This window comes from Eulemur rufifrons, chromosome 4 (genome assembly GCF_041146395.1).
Source record: "Eulemur rufifrons isolate Redbay chromosome 4, OSU_ERuf_1, whole genome shotgun sequence".
Classification (NCBI taxonomy): Eukaryota; Metazoa; Chordata; class Mammalia; order Primates; family Lemuridae; genus Eulemur; species Eulemur rufifrons.
The window spans coordinates 29,298,500-29,322,679 of record NC_090986.1 but is presented as its reverse complement, the minus strand read 5'-3'; the positions used below and the strand labels follow the sequence as shown (position 1 = coordinate 29,322,679).

The following is a 24,180-nucleotide window of genomic DNA, read 5'->3' as shown; positions in this document are numbered from 1 at the left end:
AGTTTGGAATTTCAATTCAGGAGCACTAGCTCACCCCCAGGTTTGCAGCGTGATTACATTTATCTATATTTAAAGTACAAAGGAATCAACATGCTGGAAAGTAATTGCTCTGTTGCCATAGGGAAAGAGATTAGGAAAACTGTGAGTTTAAGGGAGAAACTGCCTGGGTAGTAATCCCTTCTATTATCTACTCTAAGCCATAAATGATTCTATCCCAAGCCTAATGAATAATTATGTCATGAACTGTAGGGTCAGAGGACTTTAGCAAGGTGGTTAAGAAGTCCAACTACAAGAAACTTTCCATATTTCTAAGGTCATATTTTCTTTTTTAAAACTATCTATTTGACAGCACAGAACGCAGTGCAGATGCTAATGCACGCAGCAGGAGAGAAAAATTACTAAAACCAATCATTTACTAGGTGATCTCTAAGGCCTCTTCTAACTTTAAAATTCTATGCCTATGTCTAAATTAGAGAGTCATTTTCATTTGAATTGACAAAGCTAATCATATGTTTTAATTAAGATATTTTTCTTTCATTAAATGACTATGTGTCAGATCATGGAATTATGTTAATGGGGAACAAAAATTTGTCTGGAATGCCAGGGTCACAGAGCAGGCAGAACTTAGATGATTAAGATCTTGTGAAACAAGGTTGCTGGCACAGCTTGAGCTAAGGCCTTTGTCCATGGGGCAGGGAGAAGGGACAAATGGATAGATAAGGTCTGATGGGAGCAAAAATAGGTGGAAATAAATAAAGAGTAAACAGATAAGGCCAACTTAGGTTTGGGGAAGAGTCAGAAAAAGCAAGCTCTAGGGGTTGTGATTTTAATCCTATTTTTCTACTGAGCCAGGTTTTCCCCCATCAGCTCTGCTTCCAAGACAAATTAGCTAAAGCTTTAATTGTTCCAGGACTGTGAAAGTCATTTGAAATCCACTGACCATCTTGGAAATCTTTGATTATCATGTACAGAAACAATTCTAAATAAAATTGACAAATCATGAGCACATCATGAAAGCTGGTTTTGGCGTTAGAGTGGGTGTTAGGGTCCCCTGTGGCTGGCTAGGCAGATGCTAATATTTCATAACCTCAGTGTCTTTTGACCAGACAATAAAGGAAAATAATCAGCTCCAATGAATAGTAAGTTTGATTTAATTACCTCTCTATCATATATAAGGTAAGAAGGTAAGAAGGAAATACCACCATCTCTCAAATCCCCTCTCTAATATAAAAAGCTCCAATAACCATTCCTGACCAAGATGACCTCCTCTATCTCTGCATTTCCTTTTCCTTCACTTTAGAGGTACATGTTGCCTTACAGCAGCTCTCAGATTGTTTGCTTGCATGATTTGACTATTTAATACAATTTTATATTTTAGATATTTATAATTTTTTCTCACTACCAAGACCTCTACTTCCTTAAGAAAATTACCCATGAAATGGCAGACAGTCACAGTAGCATAGCATAGCATATATTCCTGATAGGATGTGGATTGTCTCCATCATGTTCAATGTTGTATCACCAAAAAATGCACTTTATAAATACTTGTGAATAGAAATAAGGGCAAGGAGTGGAGGACAATCCCCTGTTCTGGATAGACCAAATGAGTAACTATTTCCATTATTAAAACTAAGAAGCAAATGAAAGTAGGTTTCAGGGAAAAACATAAATCTTATTTCAAAAATACTAAATATGGGGTATCCACACAATGTTTTAATGTTGATAAACATATCACTCCTCACAGATGCGTAACGTGTATTTTCTTTTTGTAGGTACTGGTTTACTGATGAAAGGAATCATGCTTTTTATGTTTGCTACTATAATATATAATCAATATTAGGACAATCTCTAAAACAAACCAGGTACTCAATAAATCTTGACTACATTAATAACTGAATTAATTTAGTTAATTAATACCATATGCATTCCCCTTTTGGTTAGTAATCAGAAGCAATCCTTTATACAGTTAATATAAATAGGAACATACAATATTTTCTTTGTGTCAGATACCATTAAAACACATTAAAGCTTCTTAATGCATTAGTTAATTCAATCCCCAGAGCAACACTATGAAATAGTCACTATCTTTATCCCAAATCTACCTATGAAGATAATGGGGCACTGGCAGGTTAAGTAAATTGTCCAAGGTCACCAAGTGGTAGGTAGATATTAGGGCTGGGATCTGAATCCAGGCAGTCGTTCTCTATAGGTCACGCTGTTACCCATTGTCTTATTCTTTTCTGTTGCCTCCATTAGGAAACTAATGCTTTAAAATCTATATTGGCTAGCTTGTAAGCAAACAAATTGGCAAAGGAGAAAAGAAGAGAAATTATGCCCATATACACCTTGGGAAAAGAGGAATATGGAAATGAGAGAGAAAGAACTCAACTGGTAAAATCAAGAAGCATAAGAGAACCCATTAGAAATTAACACCAGGAAGAAGAGAAAAGGGGAAACACAGAAATGTTTCTATTTTAAAGAGCTCATAGCTGGCAGCAATGTTCATTTTCAGGCATGATGCTACTGAGGAAAGAACTTTAATTAACAGGCTCTTTCGATTCCTTGGGAGAGAGGGAGCTTGAGGAAGTGAAGAATGAAATAAAAGGATAAGGCTGAAGGGATGGCTTCAAAAGAAATTTGAAAACTAGAATTGGAGGGGCACAGTGGTGGATAAGACGTGGAGAATGAGAAAATGAGAGAAGTTAAGTATAAATCTCAGGCTTCTTGCTTCAATGGCGAGATGGATTCTAGACCCAAGATGACAAAGATACAGAGGAATGCAGATCATGTTTGCTTTTGTGTGATGATAAGTTCAATTTGGGATATTTTTAGTTTAAGATAGCTATGTGTATCCCCAGCTTCTTTTCTGGAGCAACATATATTTAATTGCCTACCTATCTCTGCCATTTGTTTATGTCTCGAGCCTCTCAAATTCAACATATGCAAAATTGGGTTTATGAGTTCTCTCTAAACCTGCTCCTCTTCCAGTGTTCCCAATATCTGTGAAGGACACCATCACCCACTGAGCGAACCCACCTGGAATGTTGGGAATTCTTTAACTTCATCCTGTCCCTCATTTCACAGCCACTCAATCACCAAGTCCTTCTGAATCCAAATTCTTAGTGCAGTCGGGTACATTCATTCTTTTCTGTACCCAGTTCCAAAGCCTCATTCTTTCTGATATAGATTTAGTGTTATTAATATTTTGCTAGATGAGTAGGTATTAACTGAAAGAAAGGTGAGGAGGTGGAACTTGCCTTTCCTTTGTGTGAAAAATTCCCTTGCTTATCCCTACTTCACAAATCAAATCTTTACTTAACACTGATAACTCAACTAAAAATTGCTTCCACTGGGACACCTTGCCTAACTTCAAAGCTAAAGTAGGCTGCTCAATTACATGTTCCCATGGCACCTTTTTCTAACACTTAGCACCTCTATAATTACTTAGTCAATGTCAATTGCAAGTATGGTAAGGACGTGATCCATCTCTGTCTTTTGTACCTCTGTTTCCCTGGTGCCTGGCAATAATAAATGTTCAATAATTCCTTAAGTAAATTAATGAAGAGAGGTTAAGCAAGATAACACCACCAAAAAATATCCATTTGCTGTCATAACATGAAAATCATTCATGGTCTATGCAAGAGCAAGTTCCATATGGAAGCTATCTTAGGAAATATAAAAGGCAAATAAAAGAAATATAAATGAAATAGTTCAAATTTATTTCCAGGACTTGCTTCTGACATTAGTTGAGTTGGAAGAGGAAATTATAACAACTGATTAAAATGAAAGTACCCTCTGCTCATTGACACTTACCTACTGACTTAAATAATTGAGAGCTGGCATGCTTGTACCCTTGTTAACAATGGGATCTGTAAGAAGTACTGCAGTAATGCTTTGTTAAATGTCTTTGAAAATGCCAAATATAAGTCACAGATTTTTCTGATTCACACCTGGAGCAAAATAAGAATTATAAAATCATTACTTACAATGCATTTGATGATTCTCAATTGATTTCCCATAGCCCAGAAAGCACTATGAAGTTCTAAGGGTCAGACATAGACATAGAACAGCAATCTTCATGGGCAGAGCTTTTACCCCCTAAAAGACACAGAAGAATCTGGCAACCTTCCAGGAAGCAAGTGCTGCAGAGAAACTTCTGGAGGCTGAGTTTGACCTCTTTTTCTCCCGTGGAGCCTCATATTCCAGTTGGCCCCAGATTTCCCACAGCTAAGCTGTCACTAGACTCAAGAGAATAGCAAAAAGGTATAATTGATCTTTCTTTTCAGTTAAAATTCTTCCAAGGAAAAAGAAAAGAGGTCTAAAAACTAATTCTTACAATAAATGTTATTTTCCTTTATTTTTTTTTAAAGTCTCTTTGCAAGCCTTGTTCTTTCCCAAGTGAATTTTAACACGTAACCATTGCCCTTTTACTCCAATAAAATAGTGTTGAATATAGATTAGTGTAAGTCACTCAGAAATTTAAAATCTAAACAGAAAAGGGTAATTTAAAAAAAGAAATGTTAACTCATTTTGAATTTTTGTCCCTCTGTGGATCTGAACTAGATAGGCACTCCCTTATAAGTGAATCTAGACATACTGGTGCCCTTTTACTCTACTAAAAATATTTTTGAATTGTAGATTGAAATAATATATTAAAGAATCTCAATTTTATTCAACATTCACTATCTTAAAGAAAGCATTAAAATGCAGCAGATTACTAACTATGTTGGAATGAGCATAATAACTTTACTCAGTAAAGAGTCAATAAGGCTAAGATTTCTGCTTAATGAATATCTTTAACAATTAAGCTGGTGTAAAAGAAATGAATTAAGTGTTATCATTTAATGCATAAATGTCACAAGGAGGATTCTAATTCCTATTTCTAACATTCAAAACCAAGGAAAGTGGGAGTAAAGGCCTTTGAGGGGAATGTAAAGTGGGTGCTATTCCGATGACTTGGGCAATCGGTATTCATGGTTGTCCTTTTGTGTCTACCAATTATCTTTATAATTTGTCTCATTAAGATGTTGTTTTTTATTTGAATACATGAATGAAAATCACTATCTATTTTTCCTGAATGTATATTTGTTGAAACAGACATACTAGATTATTTAGAGACTTCAGCCATGCAAAATTGAGTTAGCTCGGGTGGAAATTATGAGGATAATTCCTCTCACTGTAAGGATTCCTAATCTAAGAAACAGGTAATATATGATTCTATGTGCATATCTCTTGTGTCATAGTACTTTTGGAGCCCAATTTGCTGACTTGTAGATAATAGCAGATGTTAGAGAAATTATTTAGAGAATTTTTGTCAGAATAGAGTAATTTTCTCCCCTATATGATTTTGCAAGTTACTCTGAGGTCTATAGATCTGGTACAGCATGATTTTGTTAAGAAGAACAAATGAACTAACCAGATGCTGTCAGTTAAGAAGTTAAATATGCCGGGCGCGGTGGCTCACGCCTGTAATCCTAGCACTCTGGGAGGCCGAGGCGGGTGGATCGCTGGAGGTCAGGAGTTCGAGACCAGCCTGAGCAAGAGCGAGACCCCGTCTCTACTAAAAATAGAAAGAAATTATATGGACAGCTAAAAATCTATATAGAAAAAATTAGCCGGGCATAGTGGCGCATGCCTGTAGTCCCAGCTACTCGGGAGGCTGAGACAGTAGGATCGCTTAAGCCCAGGAGTCTGAGGTTGCTGTGAGCTAGGCTGACGCCACGGCACTCACTCTAGCCCGGGCAACAAAGTGAGACTCTGTCTCAACAAAAAAAAAAAAAAAAAAAAAAAAAAAGAAGTTAAATAAATTGCAAACATTTTTATTTAGGTGAAATAAATTATGATAGTGTGGGGGGGAAAAAAACCACATAAATGCTTTTGAATAAATGACCAGTTCCTATTATAATAGAGCTTTCGATTTTTTTTTTTTTGCTGGAATCAATTTAAAAACTATAAAGATTTATATTTTACATGTAAAATTTTGAAGTATGAATTTTTTGAATAACTCTATTTGCCTTCATTATTATGAAATAATGTTAATTTTACCAACATGTCGTCAATACTTCATAATCATGGCTTCTAAGATTATTTTTGGTATACAGCAAGTCAAATACAAATATTTAATAAAAACAGTTATAAATGACTTACATGACACTTAAATACACAGTTATGTGTCACTTTACATCAGGGATACATTCTGAGAAATGCATTGTTAAGTGATTTCTTCCCGGTACAAACATCATAGAGTGTACTTAACACAAACCCTGATGGTATAGCCTACTACACACTACACACCTAGGCCATATGGTATAGTCTATTGCTCTTGAGTTACAAACCTATACAACATGTGACTCTATTACTACTGTAGGCAATTATAACACAGTGGTAAGTATCTGTGCATCTAGACATACATAAACATAGAAAAAAATACAGTAATAATATGCTATTATAATCTTATGGGATCACCATCATATATGTGGTACATCAGTAATCAAAATGTCATTATGCCATGTATGACTGCATAATCATATGTAATTATGATTTTTCTATTATACAAAAGAATGTATTCTCAATGAAAAATGTACTAATTCTTAGAATGTTTTTCTTTCAACATGTCTTTTAATTGCAGGTCACTCCAATATGAATTTCAATTTGTATTTTGTGCTCATGAAGTTACTCTTTTATTTCTCATTAGACTATTCAACTTTTAAATAAAATGTATGCTTGTTCAACTCATACATTTCTACTACCACTTGTTCTTTTTTAATTTTATAAGATAGTCTCCATTTGATATGGACACATGATAATTGCTTATTTCTAAATTGAGTTACATATGAATTCAATATGCTGGGTCTGAACTTTAGACATATTGTTTTGCATACTGTTTTCCATTACTCTAATTATTATGCTGCACATATTTTTCCAAACTGGCATTCCAATGTGCTAAACTTTTTTTTTAACTGATACTCCTAAAATTACCATTTTCCTTCTCACCTTTTTCTTTTACCTCAACACTTTTTCAGTGATATTTTCTCAAAAAACTTTCAAGTTCAAATAACTATAAAGGTCGGAAAGATTTTTTAAATTATTCATAAAATACTATTTAAAATTTTGCATCTCTAAGTGTGAGCATATATAGAAAAGTAGATATAGTAGCTGACAATTGAAGAACAAAGTAAATTATTCTGATCAAAGCATCTTTTTTATTATTTCACATTATAGATCATTAGAATTTACTTGTTAAATGTATGGTGCTTCTGCAATATTAATATCTTTTCATGTCTCTAAGTTATTATTTATCCTCTGGAAATTTCAAGTAGAGTACAAATATATTGCTACATTATAAGTGATACCTCAATATTCCATTTAATAGCATCCTATTAAAATGTAATTATTATTTATTCACAAATTTACTGCCTGAGAATAAAGTAGAATGTGGGGAAAAGTAGTATTTATTAATTCAGAAAATAAAATAGACTACTTTTAAAAATTTTTTTCATCATATTATGGGGGTACAAATGTTTAGGTTACATATATTGCCTTTGCCCTGCTTGAGTCAAAGCTTCAAGCCTGTCCATCCCCTAGATGGTTCACACCACACCCATTAGGTGTGTATATACTCATCCCTTCCTCCTCCCTCCCACCTGCCCGACATCCGATGAATGTTACTACTATATGTACACATAAGTGTTGATCAGTTAATACCAATTTGATGGTGAGTACATGTGGTGCTTGTTTTTCTATTTTTGTGATACTTCACTTAGTAGAATGGGCTCCAGCTCTATCCAGGATAATACAAGAGGTACTAGATCACCATCGTTTTTTGTGGCTGAGTAGAACTCCATGGTATACATATACCACATTTTATTAAAGTACTCATGTGTTGATGGGCACTTGGATTGTTTCCACACCTTTGCAATTGTGAATTGTGCTGCTATAAACATGCTAGTGCAGATGTCTTTTGTTCTTTGGGGTAGAAAACAAAGGTGCAGCCCTTGCCATCATGGAACTGATAGTCTAGTGGGGAGAATGAAGAAAATAAAAATCACCCATAATTACACTATTCAGAAACAAACTTTAAGGTTTGGCTATAAAAAATAATTAAAAAAATAAAAATATAGACCACTTTAAGACATTAGATCTATAATTTAAGGTTTAAAAATTACTTTAAGATATAAAAATTCTAACTTAAAAATTTCTTTTTTTTTTTTTTTTTGAGACAGAGTCTCGCTTTGTTGCCCGGGCTAGAGTAAGTGCCGTGGCGTCAGTCTAGCTCACAGCAACCTCAGACTCCTGAGCTTAAGCGATCCTACTGCCTCAGCCTCCCGAGTAGCTGGGACTACAGGCATGCGCCACCATGCCCGGCTAACTAACTTAAAAATTTCTAACCTACTTCTAGCAAGAGTGGTTATCCACCATTGTAAGTCATGCAGAATATCTTTCTAATTTATAATTAAACACTTATTTCCAAGAGCACTTGTTTCACAAAATACATGGAGTGCTTCATGAATTTGTGTGTCATCCTTTGCAAGGACCTGGCTAATCTTATCTGAGTCATTCCAATTTTAGTGTATGTGCTGCCAAAGCAAGCATGATTTTTAAATATTTTTGTTGTTCTTACCACCATTAGACACTTAATTTTTAAATTTATTTCCATTTTTATTATAAATTGATAATTTATGCATATATTGCACAGTGATGTTATGATTTATGAATAACTGTGGAATAATTGAGGGTAATTAACATACTTATCACCTCAAACACCATTTCTTCTGGTGAGAACATTTCATATTTACTCCTCTAGCAATTTTGAAATGTACTATACACTATTATTAACTGTATTCACCATGCTATGCAATGGATCTCAAAAAAACTTTATTCCTCCTGAGATTTTGTAGCCTTTGATCATCATCTCCCCATTCCCTCCACCCCCTAGCCTTTATAACTGCCATTCTACTTTCTGCTTCTATTAGCTCAATTCTTTTAGATTCCACATATAAGTGAGAATATGTGGGTATTTGCCTTTCTGTGCCTGGCTTATTTTACTTAGCATAATATTCTCAAATTACATTGCTGTTGTCACAAATGACAAAATTTCCTTCTTTTTTTTTTAAGGCTGAAGAGGGTTCCATTGTGTATACATGCCACATTTTTTTTAATCTATTCATTTGTTGATGTCCACTTAGTTTGGCTACTGTGAATATTGCTGCAAAGAACATGAAACTACAGACATCTCTTCAAGAAACTGATTTCTTATCTTTTGGGTAAATACTCAAAAGTAGTATTTTTTTGGTTTTGCAGTACATATAAAAGATATATTTACACTATACTGTAGTTTATTTAGTGTACAATAGCATTATGTTTGAAAAAACACAATGTGCCTACCTTGATTAAGGATGGTATGAGGGCAATTCTGGTCTCCTAAAAAGAGAGCTAGAGAGAAAGCTTCCATCTTCTTAAAGAATACATAAATGATCATGGACAGAATGTTGGTATAAATATGGACGCTAAAGGCTGTTTTGATGAGGTCTCAGAAAAAATGAGGAACAAGTTATTAGATAATGGAGAAAAGGCAATTTTTGATATAAATAAGGGAAGGCTGTCAAACTTCATAGACTCTGTAGGACAGGGCTATAGAGGTATTCATCTGCAAATTTGTATTAATAGCATGCTTTAAGAAAAGGGAAGAGTAGCCCCGTTAGTGATTCATAAATCACCAAGGCCACCACCTGGGTTTCAACAGGCTAGACAGCCTTCAACCAAAGCCACAGGTATGAGGCCACACAGAGCTGAGGGAGACAACCTCTGCCTGGCACATAATTATCATTTATATTAATATTGATATGATATGATATTATTTTCCTGGCTACAGTGTTCACGATCTCTTTTTTAGCCTTTTAATATAGACCAGCAACTACAGAACTAGGAATTAAGGTTTGTTTTACAAATATTAAATATTACAAAGCACTTTATATTATTGCCAATAGAGACAGGTTGAATAAAAACTTGGTGCAATGAAACCATCCTAAGTCTAGCCCTGTCTTTAGCATTAATTATCTGTTTCATCCTCAGCTGGGCTCTCATTCTCTGAGCCTTGGGACTTTCATGAGGACTTAATCTACATACTTCTTAGGATTATTGTGAACAAAATAACTCTGTAAATGTTATAACTCAGAAATACGATGAATGATAAAATATATAATCTATTATTGCTGGTATAATTTAGTAGTTAAAATAAATTTGATTATTTAAGGTAATGACAGACAAACTTAAAAATAGCTGCTTCTCTGCTAGATATGCAATTAAATTTGTTGTGAGTGTGTGAGACCGTTTGTGCCCTCTTGGCACTTGGGAATTTATTTTACGTCTTAAAAATATTTAGAGCAGAAAATATTTTAAAAATGATTACTTCATTTGTAACAATTTCAGTTCTAAAGGTAATGGTGTTTTAGCTTTAGCCTCAGGAAAACCTATTTAAAATTGTTTGTCTCCTACCCCCTAATGTCATTTAAGGTGTAATGAATGAACCATGAGTTTGATTTTATATTAATCATGAAAACATCACCTTGACATTTAAAGGGAAAGAAAACATTTTATGGGCTTGCAAACAAGCACTTAAAATATTAAAATGTCTCCTTGATGAAAAAACAAAATGCTTCTCTTTTGTCTTTGAAAAATGTCAATGTTCCTCTCCATGGTAACATATGTCAACATATCCTACACAGAGCTGGGGTGAAGTAGCCCATAATTCTGCAAGTTATCATTGGGTTTTGCTGTGAACTCAAGCCATTTTTTATCTTGAGAGATAGACAAGTGAGAAGTGATTTTCAAAATGTCTACCTTGAGAATGAGGGAATTATTCTTTGAGGGGGAAAAGAGCAGACAAATCAACCATTTGTTAAATGAAGTTAATTCATTCTGATGGGATTATAAATTCAGGGGGTGACTGACACATAAATACGCTTATCATTCTCACCCAGTGGTTCATACTATGTGAGCCACAGAGGAGGTTCAAATAGGAGGAAGACACTGAGGTAACAACAGGTATCAGAAAGGGTCTGGAAATCCCTCTTCATGACTATAGACTGAATATCTCACTTGTCAAATGTATGGTGGTATATATATGCATATATTACAATTGAAATTTATAGGCCGGGTGCAGTGGCTCACGCCTGTAATCCTAGTACTCTGGGAGGCCGAGGCAGGAGGATCACTTGAACTGAAGAGTTGGAGACCAGCCTGAGCAAGAGAGAGACCCTGTCTCTGCTAAAAAAAAATAGAAAAATTATCCAGGCATGGTGGCACACAATTGCAGTCCCAGCTACTTGCCAGGCTGAGGCAGGAGGATCGCTTGAGCCCAGGAATTTGAGGTTGCAGTGAGATATGATGACGTCCCAGCACTCTTGCCAAGGCAACAGAGCAGGACTGTCTCAAAAAATGGATTAATTAATTAAAAAAAAAATTAAAAAATAGAAATATACATGAATTTGTATTTTACATATAATAAAAAACATACAATTTATATGTGAAATAAATATATGCATTTGCATTATCTATATATAATACATATTCATTTGGCATTTGACATTATCCATTTTCTTAACCTGTGGATAGTAAAGTCACAACTACCAGCCACTAAATGCCAAATTTTTAATTTTTAACTTTTACCACCCTCAAAAACTAATGCTCATTTTAACAATTGAGAGGTTACAACACTTGGGAAAGGATTTGTCAATTCAAATTTGTAAATAAAATATAGTCAGATGAAATCATCCTCTTGAAACACATTAGGAATGTTACTACCTTCAGTCTCCAAACCAGTATTCTATATAATTAATTTTAAAAAGGAAAATTATTCATACATTTACTCTGTTCACAGACATATGGAAAAACATAAACTAGATATAAAATACATCCATAGAAAAAAGGAGAAAATATTAAAAATATTAATAACAATTACATCTGAATAATGAAACTGGATTCATTTTCAATTTCCTCTTAAGGTTTCCAATAATTTATATAAAAAATATAAGTTACTCTTACAATTTAAAAGAAAAAATTTAGGTGTCAAAAAAAAATAAAATAAAATTTAAGTAAGCCAAGGCACTCTACACAGCAAAAATTGAATCTTTCTTTTGTATGTTTTGATTATTTTTAGTTTTCCTTAGGTTGCTATAGGGCTTACATTATTATAGTATAATCAAAGCTCCCTAATAATTAAAAATTAAAATAGATAAATAAAAGCTCCCTAAGATTGGAAAATATTCAAATATTTATTTATTGAATAATATTAATTGAGCAACAAATATCTGTAGCTGTTGTTCTGAAGTACTTGGGTTAAACTCAAGAGTACAACAATTGTGGCTCATTTACTTGCAGAGTTTAAAGTCTAAAAGGATTATGGAAATTACAATTACAGCAAACAATACAATCAGAAAGATAAAATCTAAAACTAAGGAAAATAATAAGCTGTAATAAACATGACAGAGATTTGATACCCTCAATGCATAAAGAGCTCATAAATATTGATAACAACAGCACAGAATTATCAGTCTTAAAAATGACCAAAGTCAGGCACAGACAAAAATGTAAGTAATGAATACGGGAAAAAATGCCAATATTCAACTTTATTTTATATGACTACAATGAAGCACTATTCTTTTAATATCTCTGTGTCTTTTTCTCTCTCCTGCTCTCTCTCTCTTTCTCTCTCCCTCTTTCTTTCTCTCTTTTTCTCTCCCTCTTTCTCTCTCTCTTTTTCTCTCATTGGTCAAGATCAGGTTGGTAAGGTTGGGTTCAGTCCAGCTCTCTCACACAAATTTTTCAGAATGCAATTTAACATTTTTTTTAAATACTAAAAAGTTTTCACTATAATATGAGTAAATAATTTTTCTTCTAAATGACCAAGTACTAAGTGGTCAGAAATTCAAACCAATATATTCATACAAAGACATTTAATAAAGAGTTATTTACACATATATAACAAAGATAATAGTATAAAAATATTAGTATGCTCTTTCCCTGTGCCGTTTCATATACTGCTCTTCTCCATGTTTTCCTGAGGCATTCATCTGTAGGGAGGAGGAGAGAAGAGAGGACCAGGCTTGAAGCACAGGGCATACGGATTGTTAGAGCAGAGTTTATCATTTAACCTCTGGTATTCACATCAGGATTTTTGAATGTGCAGCAGAAAAGTTTTTGAATGCCAGGCTTTGTGAAGGAAAATATATGTCTCTGAATTCCTTAGAACGCATCAAAAGGCAGGCCTTGGGAAACAAACCATGGAGATTTTCTCACAAACCAGAGAAGATCTCTGTTCTGCCATGACTCAGGCCGTGAGGTAACAGAAAACAGATGACAAGCTCCTGAAAAGATGCTGGTTACATCTTGTGGCCCCACAAAGACCTCAAGAGACCAGGAGTCTTCCCAATGCCCTCAGAGATCATGCAAAGTTACCACAAGTAGAAGCATAAAAGCAGGACAAAGATGAACATAATTGGGATATGGTTTCCAACAACATGTACCAGAGCTTCACCCCAAATTGCCAATGAGATCCTGTGATTATGTAGTTATCATGAACCAGGGCCCAGACCAATCCAGTCATTGTGTTACAGAAACCAGGGAGAACCCAAAGGATGCCATGTGTGTTTGAAGAATTCATTCCCAATTCAGTAAGAAAAACAGTAAGCCCTGATTACAAATGCTTAGGCTATTGGAAGACTCTTGAAATTGACACTTACTAGTTAGGTTTAAATTTTTTCCAGAGAGTGATACCATATTTAACAAGGTTTTCTATTACTATTTTAGGCCACTGCTATCATTGATTGTGGTTATATTCTTGATTGTACTTAGACCTTTTAGGGATTGCATCTTTATCTAGGGAGTTATATTTTTATATAAGGACATTGTGTGCAGATTTCCTTTTTTTCCTTTTGTAAACTGTAAAAACCAATTTTGTTTTATAATAAAATATAGGGATCCTCACCATGTTCTTTATTTTATGTCATTGCTAATTTTGAAGTATGCATTATTTAAAGACTTATGCTTTAGAAGCATTTTTTTTTTCCTGTGACAACAAGACATGGTTCAGATACTTTACATTGTCCTCTCCAACAAAGGTGTTAGTAATACTTAATTTTGAACTTCAGTGCCAGGATTTCAGTGTATGATGCTACATGACTCTTCAATCGTAAATGTTTATGATGCTATTAAATAGTCATACTCATGTCTGCATTTGATTTCACAATTATGACTCCTAATAAAATATTACTGAACCAAACCACATGCTTCTACATAAATAATTATAATGTATCCTAATGAACACTTGAACTATTAAAGTTCACCCAGAATTGCAATATCATAATAAATTGACCAAACCATTAAAATTCAATGAAAGAATAATGACAGAAAAATCAATTTTAACTTCTGATAGACCAGCATTAATGCAGAAATATTTCTTATGCTAGTAAGTACTATACTTATCAGCGTGGTATACAGGCTCTCAATTTTTATGCAAATTTTTATTATCTGTTAATGTCTTGGTTATTGTACAATATTTGTATTTAAGAAACAAATGAATACTGGAAAAATATGAGATTTGATAACATTAATTATCAAGGTTACTAGATATAAATTTTCATCTATCCAGAAGGTAAATTAAAGATGTCTTTAAATGATGAATTTTCCCCATTTTAGGAAAGAAAGAGATAGTAGAGTCTGTTCTACCATAGATTAATATCTGATGATTACAACGCCCTTTGCTTTCTGCCTTGAGGGATGGACCTCATCTCCTCAAATGCAGGTTTTGATTAAAAGGTAGATAAATGAAAACCATTTTCTTGGTTCTTTCCTGCCCATTTCTGAGCAGACATACACATTTAAATTCCACTTATTTCTGTTTTGTAAGTGCTCATACCTCCTATCCCCACAACATATTGCTACCTTTCAATCTCTGCAGTAGTTCAGATTCAGTGAAAAGAATGTACAAGATCATTCTGTTTCAAAACAATTAGAAAAGATGAGAAGCAAAACCTTTCATGGAAGAACAAGCCAGAAAGAATTTGGATCAGAGAGAAGTCTCTGGGGCATCCAAATTAGAATAGTTGGGATGAGTCAAAAATAGTTTGCTCTCATTTTGCATATGGAAAAGTTCTAGATTGGAGGAAGAACCTAGAGATTTTGAATCAGAATACATGGATTTTCATTCCACTGCTGACATTGAGCTGGGCATCACCTCTCGTAGGATTTGTAACCTCTCATTAATAGAGATATCTAGCTCACAAGTTTCCAGGATTCCCTCAGATGATTAGCATAATAGGATTTTATGAAATAGAATATAGTATGTTAGTGTAAATTGTCATTCAGTTAGAAATGTCATGGCTCAATATTATTATTGATGGGTTATTTGCTCAAGTCAGTGCTTTGGGGGATATCTTTCAACTGGCTATTGTTATCTCTGAGTTCATGAGAAATTATCAGCCCATTTAATATTATTATTTGAATACTCAATAATTAAGTCAGGCATTTTCCTAAGAAATTTAAATGCACAATTTTCCTATGTAATACTTAAATAACTATAAGAATGTTATTTTCTCTATTTTATACATAGGAAACTGTAGCCTGGAGAAGTGAATCAGGATGACATTTTTATATATTAAACTAGTGTGTTTTTCCTCCATTTATTTCCTATTACCCAGTAACATTTTTCTTCATTAATCTATAACTAGGATATTTTATGCCCAGTGTCTCAGGGACAGTAAGACACCACAGAAGTTTGTAATTTCTGATAAAGCACATTTTCCATTTCCTTCTCAAACCCTAATACATTATAGTTACTAACTGTAGTGAATTTTATTTTAATTTCCTACAACATAAAAGAAAGTTTTATAAGTATCTTATGTTATTTCATTGAATCATCTGGAAAAAAAACACTATGAAATATGTGCAGTTTTTATACATATTGTATAAATACCTGTGAAATTTTATAAAAACATCACAGACCTGAAATAGGTATCTATCTCAAGTCACATGGATATTAAGAAGTAGAATAAGATTTCAAACCTTTCTAACTGCCCTACTCCCAAGGAAATGACCTGAGAGACTATAAAGGAATCTTATATATCATACTCTTAAGCCCAGGTGTAAATGATTTAAAACAAAACTCAGGTGTAAATGATTTAAAAAAAATAAAATAAAAAGAAGATTTGTAAACACGAGGAAACAGTGAGTCTATGCACTTGTAATGCGGTTAGACACTGGAGAAGTTGCAAGAACACAGAGTTCCCCTAAGCCCACCATCAAGCCAGAGTAAAAGAAATGCTAGTGAGGTATGTCTAGGCAGATGGCCAAAATTCAACTTGTTGACCTCACACCACATCCACATACCCCAGCATTTCAATTAAAAAAGTAGTATGATTTTTGCTAATCAACAAAAAATTGTAGAGATGGTGGAGCATGTCACAACTCTGCTAAATTTCCGAGCTCCAGGAGAGCGCAGGATCAGCCAAATCGCTACTGGGCTCCAAAGTGGGGAGGAGCAAAGTTGGGAATAGCAGACCCAACCTCAGATGCCCACAGCAGTGTCTTGCATGTGCAGAAAGCAAAAGACACCATTGGATAATCACAAATATAAGTTTTTTGTTGTTGTTTGCTTTCTATCCCTCACTCCCAAAGACAGGTTATTCACACAGCTATTGAAGCTTAATTTCAGGGTCCTTAACTAGCGTGAGCTCCTCCAAACTTGTGAGATGGGTTGAAATTGGCTTGGTATTTTCCAATGCCCTATTTAATTGAAGGATAAGTTTCAAAAATGTAATACACATATATTTAAAATGCATTTCAAGTTCAGTGAATTTTGACAAATTTATTCCCCCATGTTACCACCAATCCTATAAAGGTAAAGAACATTTCCATCACCCCAGAAAGTTCCCTTGTGCCCTCATCTAGTATAACCCACCCTCAAAGGTAAATACTCTTCCTATTTTTTTTAAATACTTAGATAAATATAAACTCTTCCTATTTGTTCTTTTTTTCTCGATTGCTTTGGCTATCCAAAGTGTATGCATTTCCATATAAATTTTAGAATTACCTTGTTACTTTTTTCAAAAGACCTTTACTTAGCAGGAATTAAACTCTAGGTTTTGTCTCCTTGGTACTCAGTGCCTTCTGATATTTCTACTCAACTCTGTCATTCTTCAAGCTCTTGATTTTTCTGAGCCGCTTGGAAATCTCACTGCATGCGTGCACAGTTCAAGAAACAGCCAAGGGCCCAAGGGGAGTTTATATGAAGTGTTTGGTTCCCCATTTGTGACTCCCTCTTTTCTGATATTTCTTTCCTCAATTTCCAGCTTCTTTCAACCTTGAACTTTGGCCTCTGGCTTTTCTCAATCCATTATGTCTTCACTTTTGGCTTGGGCTCTATTTTATGGGCATGGTTTCACCCAGTCTCTTTCCCTTCTTTCAAGCATCATATACTTCTTGGTTTCTGCCTGGTTTTGGTCACCCTCTTTTATCTTCAAACAGTTATTTTTATTTTTAATAATTTGTCTAGAAAGCATAATTGCCTTTAGAAGAAGCTTTAATTTTCTATCTTACCATCTTCAGAAGCTAGAACTGTCATCTGCTTTTAAAAATTCACAAAAATAATATATTTTTACTACAATTGAATGCATTTTTCATTTCTAGAAGTTCTATTTGATTTTTTTTAATAATTTGATTTCTTTAGTGAATTTTTCATTCAGTTTCTGAAATTTTTTTGTGGTTTCTTTGTGTTGGTTTTCCATTTTCTATTGTATTTCCTTGAGCTTACTTACAATCCACATTTGGAATTCTTCATCTGTCATTTCAATATTCTGATTTTGGTTGGTATCCATTGCTAGAAAGCTGGCGTTCCCTTTGGGAGTGTCCTTTCATTCTGATTCATCATAGTTTTGGAGTTCTTTCCCTGATTCCTTCTTATCTGGGGCAGCTGTTGCTTCTTATTTTTGGATTTTCTTTTCTTTTTTTTTTTCTCACTTTTTTTTTTATTTTTGCATTTTTCTTTTTTTTAATTTGAGGATATAATGAGGATACAAATGTTTTAGTTACATTTTATGTCTTTGCTTCATCCAAGTGAGGTTTAGAGGCTTGCTCTTCCCCTCTACAATGCACACCATGTCCATTAGTTGTGAGTTTGCCCTCCCCACCCCCCTAATCCCTGGAGAATATTACTACGTTGTGAGCACCATAGTGTTGATCAGTTAGTGCCAATTTGACGGCAAGAACATGCGGAGGCTATTCCTCCGATCATTAGAGCGAATAGACAGCCTACAGAATGGGAGAAAATATTTGCTCTCTACACATTCGATAAAGGGATGATAATAAGAATCTATCTAGAACTTAAAAAAATCAACAAGAAAAAATCAAACAACCCCATCAATAAATGTGCAAAGGAAATAAACAAAAACTTTTCAAAAGAAGACAGAATAATGGCCAGCAAATATATAAAAAATGGATTTTCTTTTGTTTAGATAATCTCACGCCCAGTTTAATCTTTGAGATAGTAGTAGGTGGTGCTTATGCTTGAGAATCAGCAACACCCTGTATGATTGAGTCAGAAAATGCTGTAAAGGGCATGCAAATTTACTTCCCTGTGAGTAGGTGGTGCTTGCCAGAAGGAACAAGCTGCAGTGTTGTTTTTGAGTCCTGTGACCAGTTCTAGTCGCTCAACAGAAGCACTCAAATCCCCAAGGTGGTGGGTGGGGTCCTGGAACTTCAGGTGAGTCCTAATTCTCTGCCACAGCAGAGGCAGGTGTGGGAGTTCAGTTGTGTGGAGCTGGGTTGGGTGAGCTTTCCCTTAGACTCCACAAAACCTGGCAAGGTATCTGTTTCAGCAGAGGTCAAAGGTCTGCTCCCAGATTCTGGGCAAAGCCACCAGGGAGGGGCTGAAGCGACCTCACCTAACTAGAAAGTCTGCTTGTGGATGCAGGGCTATCTGAGATTCACAATCTTATGGTCTGGAGTGGGCCTCACTCCTCTCCACCCTTCCCTGTTCTGAGGGTTTCTGCCCTGGCATCTTCCTTTAGGCAGGACCTCAAGCCAGCCAAGCTCCCCCACGACTGTGATATGGGCCGGGAAGTTCCCTACCCAGGATTCTGGCCTTCCTGTGGGAGGAGGCATGCCCCACAAGCACATTGCAGCCCGACCCACACTGCACTCTCCCCACTGCTCTGCCTATGTGGGCTCCCTTGCCTCCCAAGACTAATTCACAAATCTCCCTTCCCTGCCCTCAAGTAACATGATCAAGACCTGGAGGTACAGGATCTGGCCTGTGGGTCTGTCTCTGTGTCCCCGAAGGTCAATCCCTGACCATGCCAGGGAAAACCACACTGGTCCCAAGTTGCCCATGGGGTGCCCAAGCAGGCTTGATGTCCCTCTGCCTTGGGATTTGCCAGGCAAGCAGCACCAGGGACAGCTGGTGGGCAGGGAGCTCACAGTCCAAGCGCCCCCCAGTCTGCTGCAGAACCCCAAGAGGAAAGGTCTGAGCCCCACTCTCTGTGGAAGCCTCAGTGTGGTGGCCCAATTGTCTCTCTTGGCAGCTGCAGGTGCATGCGGGGAAGGGGAAGGAGAGAAAGAGAATCTGGATGGAGGAGAGCTAGAACTCTGGTTGTGCCTGTCCCTCCCTCTGGGCGGCCGCCTGCCAGAATGTCCAGGCACTGGAGTCACTCAGATCACCTGGGACCCACAGGACCCCTGTGGCTCCTGCAGTCTGGGTCAGAGTTGAAAATTGTCTGTGTGGGAATGACTGAGACAAAGCCTGAGGAGTTGAAGCCCCCTGGGGAGGACAAAGACATATGGTGGGTAGAGAAGCAATATGGTGCCTGCCATCCCGGCTGAGGTCTATGGTGTGGGAAGCACCCGAGGGTGGGCTGGGAGCCTGGTGCTCTGTCCACAAGAAGGTCCCAGCTCACTGGCAGCATCAGCCTCTGTGATCATGTGGGCAGAAGGTCCCTCCAGCAGTTCAGGACCCCACCATATGTCAGAGATGTGAGGAGGGGAGAAACAAACTGCTCCACCTACCCTTCTCACTGAACTCCAAGCCTCTCATGGGTTGATGTCTTTCTCCTTCCTGTTCTGCTCTGCAACTTCTTCCCGTGGAGTCTCTGATAGGTTCTGGCACATTTCCATTGGAATTATACCTGAGCTATGTTTATTTGTTTATTTTTTCTTTTTCATCTAAAATTTTTCCTTTCTGAGATGAGCCATCAGCTGGTGTCTCTGGTCTGCCATCTTCACCATATCCTGTTTCACATATTTTCTTTTTCTTTCTCCTTTTCCTTCTCACTAAAGAATTATTTTTAGATATATGTGTTATCCAGAGTTCTGAGAAGGGGAAGGTTTATAAATGTACAACATTTAGAAATACCATCCGATTAACTGTGTTCTCTATAGCTCCTCTAGGTATAGTTATTTTGTAATAAGTAATGTAATTTTAGTATTAGTGAGATGCATTTCTAAAAGTTTCCACAGACTTTCCACCTAATTGAAAATACCATATTATCATAGCCTCATAAGTAGGTTATTAGGCTTAAGTTTACACTAGAGAAAGTTTAAAAGCTAATATCCTCCCTCTGCAGGATCACAACCATTAATGTTTTTTAAAAACCAAATGTGCTACACTGTTGGTAAATAATGCTGCTTGAACTATCATTTTTTAATCAAGGCACTCTTTTGTATACATAAATATGTATGTGATAAGACAGAACAGTAATGCTACCATATGGTTATTTTTGAAATACAAAGTTTATACCAAAAAATTAAAGGATAGAAAAGTGCTTCTGAAAGTCAGATATTTAAAAGAACCCCTAGCACTGGTTTTAAACATTACTATAACATAGAGGAAATAGGTATTCAAGGATCTCAATCTCATTTTTTCTCTGCTCTTCATTCAATGGGCCTGTGCTCTTCCATTTACATTCCTCATTTCCTAAATTGAAACCTCTTCTAAGATTCCTAATTGAGTATAATGTTATAGCCAACTTGTGTTTCAAGAATATCCATCGTAGGAAGTTTTTATTTTAAAGGAGGAATAAAAAGCTTTAAATTGAAAGGATTAAGGTCTCATATTTGGCTGTCCAGCAGGCAGCATTTGGATTGGGACATTTTCTGTGTGTCTCTGTGTTTCTACATTAAGTTAAAGCTTTCACCACAAGTACATTGGTCCAGTAGTCTCTGCCCACAGGACTCTGTGCTATAGCTACTCCCTTTCCAAGCCCCCATGTTCTGCAAAAAGACTAGATAATGTTGGAAATTAAAGTATACATTTCAAGTTTTTATATAGTGTTAGATGACTTCAGTACTTAGTTGGTTGTTGTCAACTTGGCACCATCAATAGTCTTTTCAAAAACCACCAACTACATCTCTCAGAATCCCTTCCCTGTAATGCTAATTTTGCTGATGAAAGGAACCCAGGAGAGATTTGCAAGGTGGAAGTGAAACAGAAACCAGGATTTTCAGAGTGTCATCAGACGGATGTGGCATGCTGCCAGAGCACTTCTGGCCATGCCATATGTGGCCTTCCCCAAGCTGTACAGCTTCTGTCCTCTACTACATGACTTCATGCTGCTGTTGTAAGTACGCTGCTACAGTATCTAATTTCTGGCTGCAGTCTTCCTAATCTTCAAAACTTCAGCTCCTTCCACACTGGTGGAAATCCTAATTCCTACATGAAACTACTTATTACCCAGACTGATATAGCTTTGAGAGAAAAATTGTAACATTCTTTGCATTTGAGAAAACTGCTTTCATATTTCTAGGCAATAATAATGACTAAGGCACAGTCTGCAGAAAACATAATTTTCAAAAGTATATTTAGCTTTCCACTTGATTTTGATTTGTAATAAGGGGCAAAATTAAAAACTCTCTTATTTAGATGTTTAATTTTCATTTTTATAAACATAAAATTGAGGGAGCATAAATATGTTAAAAGACATAGAAAATATTGTGAGTTTTCTATTTTATACAAAGCATAGAGATATTTTTAGATTTCAACACATAATATTTTATTAGCTCTATAAAAACCTCATAAAATGTTCTGATTTACTTACATAATTTCTAGATATTTTCTAATATAGTTACATAAAATATACAAAAATAGATATTTATACTCATAATTTCTAGGTATTTTCTAGTGTATTTCTATATATTCTCTTTCTATATATATCACATATGTATACACACCCACACATTAATGGATATATCAATATCTTCTATTTCTTATTAAGCCAAAGCCAACAAAAACATTATCTCCCTAAATGCTTTGAAACAAGAATTCTAATTTTAAATAATATCTCTTCTTTTTATTTTGCTGGAAGGCAAAGGTACATGAAGAAACTGTTAAATTGGTGACTAAGATTGTCACCATCAGTCAAGTTGAAGAGAAGTATGGTGAAGAGAAAGCTAAGCAAATTTTGACTTGATAAAGTAATAATTTCAAAGTTTTCTCACACAAATTCTCTTAAATATTTTGTGCTTACAACCTTTTATCTCACATCATGGTATATATGATGATAAGACAAATTAAGAACTGCATTTTTGGAAACCTATGCTCTTTCCAGAGAAATTGCCATTTTCAAAAGCTGTATTATAATATATTTATGGGAAACATCTCAGGTATCAAGGATTTTCTTATTACGGCAACAACATAGATCAAGCTAATGCTTCAAAAAAGCAATCAGTTTTGTATTCAAGCTGGCATCCTTTTGTTACAATAAAGAATCATAAAGCTTTGTTAAATAAACAAACCCCATGTGCTCCTATTCACCACAAAGCACACTAAATAGAGTGCTCCTGACAGGAGTCCACATTGTCAAGGTTCAGAACATAAAATTCAGAGCATCTGCCTTTTGCTAAGGCACTGAGGGTTCAAACAGGAAACTACCCTTTGTGTTAAGTATCTAAGACATAGTCACACAGCAATGGTTTATGCACTAGATATTTTGCTGAAAGATGAATGTGTACATGTCAAAGTCAATCGATATATTCTTTAACATATACATTTTTTAAAAACTTACCAGGATAAAGAATAACTTGAAAATTTTACCAAAAATTTTAATTTCAATTTTACTGTTTAAAATGTTAGTAGTCAAATTTTAAAAGTTTAATGACATATACAGTGAAGAGTTAAGTTCTTTTTAATTTTTTTTATTTCAATAGATATAGTGGATACAGATGGATTTTTGTTATATGGATGAATTATATAGGGGTGAAATCTGGGTTTTTAGTGCACTCGTCACCAGAATAGTATACATTGTACTCAACAGGTAATTTTTTATCTGTCTCCCTCATCCCACCCTCCCCCTTCTAAATCTCCCATGTCTGTTATGACACTCTGTATGATCGTATGATGGTGCATACCCATAGCTTAGCTTCCACTCGTGAGAACCTGCAGTATTTGTTTTTTAATTTCTGAGCTCTTTCACTTAGGACAATGGCCTCTGGTTGCATCCAAGTTGCTGCAAAAAACATTATTTCATTCTTTTTTATGGCTGAGTAGTATTCCATGGAGGGGTGTGTGTGTGGGGGGGGGTGTGTTTGTGTACCCCTATATTCTTTATCTACTCATCAGCTGATGGACACTTAGGTTGATTACATATCTTTGCAATTGTGAATTATGCTGCAATAAACATACAGGTGTGTCTTCTTCACATAATGACTTCTTTACCTTTGGGTCAATACTGAGTAGTGGGATTGCCGAGTAGAATAGTAGGCCAACTTTTAGTTTTTTGAGGAATCTCCATACTGTTTTCCATAGAAGTTGTACTAATTTACATTCCCATCAACAATGTATAACCATTTCCTTTTCACCACATCTGTGCCAACATCTATTGTTTTTTGACATTTTAATAATGGTCATTCTGACATGAGTGAGGTGGTATCTCATTGTGGTTTTAATTTGCATTTCCCTGATAATTATTGATGTTGAGCATTTTTCATATGTTTTTTGACCATTTGTATAACTTCTTTTGAAAAATGCGTGTTCGTGTCTTTTGCCCACTTTTTAATGGATTTTTTTTTCTGATTTGAGTTCCTTGTAGATTCTAGATATTTAGTCCTTTGCCAGATGTATGGTTTGTAAATATTTTCTTTCATTCTGTAGGTTATCTATTTACTCTGTTGATTATTTCTTTTACTGTACAGAAGCTT

The 24,180-nt window shown here is 35.4% G+C and overlaps 1 non-coding gene across 1 annotated transcript; it reads right to left on the bottom strand.

Annotated features, from left to right (window-relative positions):
- Positions 1-8,486: 8,486 nt before the first annotated feature.
- On the bottom strand, positions 8,487-8,588 carry LOC138383074 (U6 spliceosomal RNA). The gene has a single exon (XR_011233527.1). It is a non-coding gene; the product is annotated as a U6 spliceosomal RNA (small nuclear RNA).
- Between the last annotated feature and the right edge of the window lie 15,592 nt (positions 8,589-24,180).